The following is a 6,693-nucleotide window of genomic DNA, read 5'->3' on the forward strand; positions in this document are numbered from 1 at the left end:
CCATTTAACATTGTTTAGAAATTCCGACTTTTTTTCAGTTAAACCTGAGGGTTTCGGTGTTCCACACCAGATGTCCTACTTCGTTACTTCAAAGAGCAGTCGGTAACTATGAATTACTTGAAATTACTTAGAACTACAATTTATACTTATGGCTAGGGTTTTAACGAAGGCAAATTACATCCCGTAAATTAGTCCTGTTTGGGTTAGAATTTAACTCGTACTTTAAACACAAATCATCATCATCACCAGCATCACCATCTTCATCATCATCTTCTCCTACGACTATTGACAAAAAGGGCCGCGGTTAGATTTCGCCAGTCATCTCTATCTTAAGCTTGAAAATCAATACTTCACTCATTATCTCCTACTCCACGCTTCATAGTCCTCAGCCATGTAGGTCTGGGTCTTCCAACTCTTCTAGTGCCTTGTGGGCCCAATTAAATGTTCGGTGAACTAATCTCTCTTGGGGAGTGCGAAGAGCATGCCCAAACCATCTCCATCTACCCTTCACCATAATCTCATCCACATGTGGCACTCGTGTAATCTCTCTTAGACTTTCGTTTCCAATCCTGTCCTGGCATTTAACTCCCAATATTTTTCTGAGGGTTTTGTTCTCAAATCTACAAAATCCGTTGGATATTGTTTCATTGTCATGCCACGACTCATGTACATATAGTCACATACAGGAATCATCGTTTAGATATTCTATACACAATAAATGAAGTCTCAAGTACTCTGTGTTTACAGGTTTTTATAGAATGGTTCAATAAAAAAAAAAAAAAACGTCTTTGCTTATAAGGATTGCACTCGCGATGGCAACATCCAGCGACATGATCGGAAAACGAGTTAAATCGATGTATAAGGCGTCTAGGAGTTTACATAATTTGAAAAAAAAAAAAAAAGAAAAGAGACAAGAAGATGGTAAAACGCTTAGAACGTTTAGCTAATATGGGCCGTGTTGACATGAATCATTAAGACATGACAAGCTTATAAGTCGTATGAGTAAACATGAGCTCATCTGCTCTTACAATAATGTTAAGCTCTTACTAAAAAAAGTGATATTAAAACTGCCCAAGTGTAAGGTATCTCTCTGATTCCAAGACGCACAGAGAAGAAGAAGAAGAAGAAGAAGAAGAAAAAGGAGGAGGAGGAAGAGAAGACGAAGAAGAAGGAGGAGGAGGAGAAAAAGGAGGAGAAAAAGGAGGAGGAGGAGGAGAAGAAGAAGAAGAAAAATAAGAAGAAAAAGAAGAAGAAGAAGAAGAAGGAGGAAGAGAGACGAAGAAGAAGGAGGAGGAGGAGAAAAAGGGAGGAGGAGGAGGAGAAGAAGAAGAAGAAAAAGAAGAAGAAGAGGAAGAAGGAGGAGGAAGAGAAGACGAAGAAGAAGGAGGAGGAGGAGAAAAAGGAGGAGGAGGAGGAGAAGAAGAAAAAGAAGAAGAAGAAGAAGAAAAGAGGATTTTGATGCTACTGAGACTTATAAAACAAAAATAAGATCAAACTTACATTGTGCCAACTATTTGCTATCCTTGAGCTACACACTACAGTATGTTCATGGAAAACAATCAGTTGATCTTCTAAGAAAAAATAAGTCAAAATAATAAAAACCTTTTTATTCCTGTTTTTGAAATTTTAAATTAATGAAATTCTCTTTCTCTCTCTCTCTCTCTCCTCTCTCTCTCTCTCTCTCTCTCTCTCTCTCAGAAAAAAAATAAGTCCAAATAAACACATTTCTATTCCTGTTACTGAAACTTCAAAGTAATGAAAACTCTTTCTCTCTCTCTCTCTCTCTCTCTCTCTCTCTCTCTCTCTAAGAAAAGATAAGTCAAAATAACAAATGACATTTCTTTTCCTGTTACTAAAATCTTGAATTAAATTAAAAGACCTTTCTATTCTTGTTACTGAAACTTCAAATCAATGGAAACATTCTCTCTCTCTCTCTCTCTCTCTCTCTCTCTCTCTCTCTCTCTCTCCAAGAAAAAAATTCAAAATAACAGATCATTCTATTCTTGTTACTAATACTTCAAATGGAAACATCTCTCTCTCTCTCTCTCTCTCTCTCTCTCTCTCTCTCCAAGAAAAATAAGTCAAAGTAACACGCCTTTCTATTCCTGTTACTGAAACTTCAAATTAATTAAACCATTCTCTCTCTCTCTCTCTTCTCTCTCTCTCTCTCTCTCTCTCCAAGAAAAAATTCAAAATAACAGATCATTCCATTCTTGTTACTAATACTTCAAATGGAAACATCTCTCTCTCTCTCTCTCTCTCTTCTCTCTCTCTCTCTCTCTCTCCAAGAAAAAATAAGTCAAAGTAACACGCCTTTCTATTCCTGTTACTGAAACTTCAAATTAATTAAACCATTCTCTCTCTCTCTCTCTCTCTCCCTCTCTCTCTCTCTCTCTCTCTCTCTCTCTCTCGTTGAACTGGCTCAAGGGACTGATTCACCCCAGAAGATTACCTTGAAACACTGCCCGGTAGTGGTCGGCAAAGAATGTTGGAGGAAAGTTAGGCGAAAATCATAGCAACCTTTTTTTTTTTTTTTTTTTTTTTTCTTACCACAGCCGTCGTAAAGATGTTAATTTTCTTCTTCTTCTTCTTCTTCTTCTTCTTCTTCTTCTTCTTCTTCTTCTATGAGATTATTTTGTATTTATTTCTTTTTTCTTTGTTGAAATCTTCTACCGCATATTATGTGATTTAGATGCTAAGGTATACTTTGTTGAGAATATCCTTCTCTCTCTCTCTCTCTCTCTCTCTCTCTCTCTCTCTCTCTTCATCTATCTGGTTATATATTTATTTACGTTCTTGTTTAATTTTTCATCTATTCATTCATCTATTTATTCATATAACTATTTATGTATGTATCTTTAATTCATACACAACTTAAAAATGTATAAAAGAAATCTATTTCACAATCATCGACTCAGTATTTGTTTTTTATATAAAAGTTTATTTACTTATTTGAACGTTAATTAATTGAACAATTAACTCATCTTTATAAAACTTATTCGTGCTTATGTTAAAGGTTTAAAGGTCACTCATGAGTGGAAGAGGCAAGGGACAGTGACATTGCCCTATCGAGCAGGACAATGCCCTAGAAACTGACCATATATACGCATGATCAGCGCCCAAGCCCCCTCTCAACACAAGCTAGGACCAAGGAGGGACAGGCAATGGCTGCTGGTGATTCAGCAGGTAGACCTATAGGATCCCCAAACCCCCCATCCTTAGCTCACAAGGATGGTGAGATTGCAGCGACCAAAGGAACTAACGAATTTGAGCGGGACTCGAAGCCCAGTCTGGCATTCACCAATCAGATAAAATAAGTCGTTTAATAGGATTTCATCTATTTCGCAATACCCTTGTAGCGAGTCTAATAGCAAGGTTAAAAAAAAGAAGAAAGACAAACGTTTAGGGTAACTACTATAGATAGCGCGATAAAAAAAAGACTAGCGTAGGGGTAAATAGTACAGTAACGAGTCTACTAGCAAGTTAAGAAAAAAAAAAAGGAAGACTAGTGTTTTGGCAAATAATCCAGTAGGGAGTCTACTAATGATGTAAAAAAAAAAGATACTAGCATTTGGGTAACTACTCCTGTAGCGAGTCTACTAGCAAGGAAAAATAAAGATGAACTAGCGTTTTGGTATCTACTGTAGAGAGTCTACTAGTAGGGAAAAATAAAGATGAACTAGCGTTTTGGTATCTACTGTAGCGAGTCTACTAGCAAGGAAAAAGAAAGAGGATAAACTAGCGCTTCGGCAACTACTCCTGTAGCGAGTCTACTAGCAAGGAAAAAGAAAGAAGATAAACTAGCGCCTCGGCAACTACTCCTGCAGCGAGTCTACTACTAAGATAAAAAAAAAAAGGAAGAAAGACGTGCGTAATGGTAACTGCAGTACATCAAGTAGTTAACCCCAACCTTTAATAAACTCGTAATACAATGTTTATGCCATCATAAAGTCTAATGAAAGGAAGAGGATATAATAACCTTAATAAATATAACTTAGACTAAACTATGTGACAGGGACCAGTTCTTTTAAAAAGAAGTTGTTGGCATCTCTGGCTCATCTTCTGATCTTCCCCCATCCTCCAGAGACATTAGAGGACGTCATGGGTCACAACGAGGGTGCCAACGCTGTTGCTATGTTGCCTGCTAATAAAACAGCGCCATTGTGAAGTATTATGCAACATTGGATACAATTTATGTGGCCATTTAAATTAATTACTAGAATATAGAATGATCTTCTTAATCGGGCAGTTGAATTGTTGGAACTTCTGATATTCAAACTTGCAGTGGATTTTTTTTTTTATGTTGAACAGGATTATATAAGTCTCACTTGATATTTTATATATGGCATGTATTTTAGAGCTGTTACCTGATCTTAAAATATTTTATATTAATTATTCATTACTTCTCTTGTAGTTTATATATTTCCTTTCCTCTTTGGGCTATTTTTTTTTACTGTTGGAGATCTAGGGCTTATAGCATCCTGCTTTTCCAACTAGGGATGTAGTTTAGCTGGTGATTATAATAATAATAATAATAATGATAATAATAATAATAATAATAATAATAATAATAATAATAATAATAATAATAATAATGATAATAATAATAATAATTTTGTAAAGATGCCAAAAGCAACTTCATTTTTGCTATGATTTGGTTTGGAAAATCAGGTTTACATACTCATCACAACAACAACAACAATAACAACAACAAATGCATCTATTTCTAGTTCACTGTAGGACAAAGACCTCAGCTGTATTTATTCATGTCTGGGGTTTGGCCAGTTTTCATCACCACGCTGGGCAGTATGTATGTATGTATGTGTGTATATATGTATGTATGTATGTATGTATGTATGAGCAGGAAGCTGGGTAATGACCTTGGCTGTGGCAATTCTTATCTTGATGGTAAGTACTCTTTTTTTTTTTTTTTTTTTTTTTTTTTGCTTATTCCAACAGGCGTAAAATTCCATGTGGTATTAAAAAAGAAATCAATTCCTAAACTGCCACAGAGCATCACATTACTAATTGGTTGAACTTCTTAGGCTTTTTTTATTCACCAAAAGAGACCCTTTTCTATGTCTGAACTTGGATTTTCGCTTGACTTGTTTATAACCTCGTTTGACTCTTAAAGCGAGTTCAGGCTGTCAAACTACTGCATTTTGTCCATGCAAATTCTGGTTGATTTAGGGTATTAAAAGCAGATACAGTCTAGAGAAATGATTCTGATTAAAATTACGGTTTTTTTTTAAGTGTAATAACTATATTTATCTTTCAGATTTAGTTGACTGTTGTTATCCAGAGAGAAGAGATGATTTTTCACTTGAAACCACAGAATATTTTAACTCGAGGCTCTAAGAAGAGTTGGTTAGTACCAAATTTATGTTTAAGGAGGACTTCTGAGAGTATGAAGTAAATTGAGGATATCGAAGGATAAAGAAAGGTACAGTTTTACGATTTTACTGTTTAAGAATAGTCATTATCATCATCATCACCATCATCTCGTCCTACACCTATTGACGCAAAGGGCCTCAGTTAGATTTCGCCAGTCATGTCTAATTCTCCATTAATCTTCTACTTCACGTTTCATAGTCCTCAACCATGTAGACCTGGGTCTTCCAACTCTTCTAGTGCCTTGTGGAGCCCAGCTGAACGTTCGGTGAAATAATTGTGCTTGGGGAGTACGAAGAGCATGCCACAACCATCTCCATCTACCCTTCACTGTAATCTCGTTCACGTATGGCACTCGAGTAATCTCTCTTATAGTTTCATTTCTAATCCTTTCCTGCCTTTCAACTCCCAATATTCTTCTGAGGGCTTTGTTCTCAAATCTGCTTGATATGTTACTTTGAATAAAATGATTATAAGAGATTACTGTGAAATATTTGGTGAACTAATCTCTCTTGGGGAGTGCGAAGAGCCTGCCTGTCCAAACCATCTCCATCTACCCCTCACCATGATCTCATCCGCATGTGGCACTCGTGTAATCTCTCTTATAGCTTCATTTCTAATCCTGTCCTGCCATTCAACTCCCAATATTCTTCTGAGGAATTTGTTCTCAATTCGCTAAATCTGCTATTTTGAATAAATAGATTATAAGATTGCTATGAAAAGTCTGCTCGTGCGAATGTGAATTCTCTTGTGTCAAAGGTACAAAATGCTTTTTGGGTATAAAAGAATTTCTCTACTGTTGAGAGAGTAATAAAATTTTGCGTATTGTTTATAAGATTGGATGAAAAGACCAAGAAACTAAATGAAAACATTTACAAGGATTTGCGGATTAATGAACCAAACTTTCAACTGGTTTCCAGTATGACTGAGTTGGAAGACCCAGGCCTACATGGCTGACGACTATGAAGCGTGAAGTAGGAGGTGATGAATATAGAAGTATTGATTTAAAAGCTTAAGATAGACACGACTGGCGAAATCTAATTAAGGCCTTTTGCGTCAATAGACATAGGAGGAGATGATGATAATGATGATATTTCTAGGATTCATTTATATCCCGATTTTGTGCATTAAAATGATTGTAAATAAATAAACACAGGGCATTTTATAACCACCTTAGCAGAGATAATAATCCCATCAGTTTTAAAGTCTATTATCAAGGTACTGACAGTGAAGTGTAAGCAAACATATGTCGAACAGAGCGGCAAGTAGTACTGACAGTAAGTCTGTCTAAGGAAGATGTAG

Source organism: Palaemon carinicauda, chromosome 24 (assembly GCF_036898095.1).
Source record: "Palaemon carinicauda isolate YSFRI2023 chromosome 24, ASM3689809v2, whole genome shotgun sequence".
Lineage (NCBI taxonomy): Eukaryota > Metazoa > Arthropoda > Malacostraca > Decapoda > Palaemonidae > Palaemon > Palaemon carinicauda.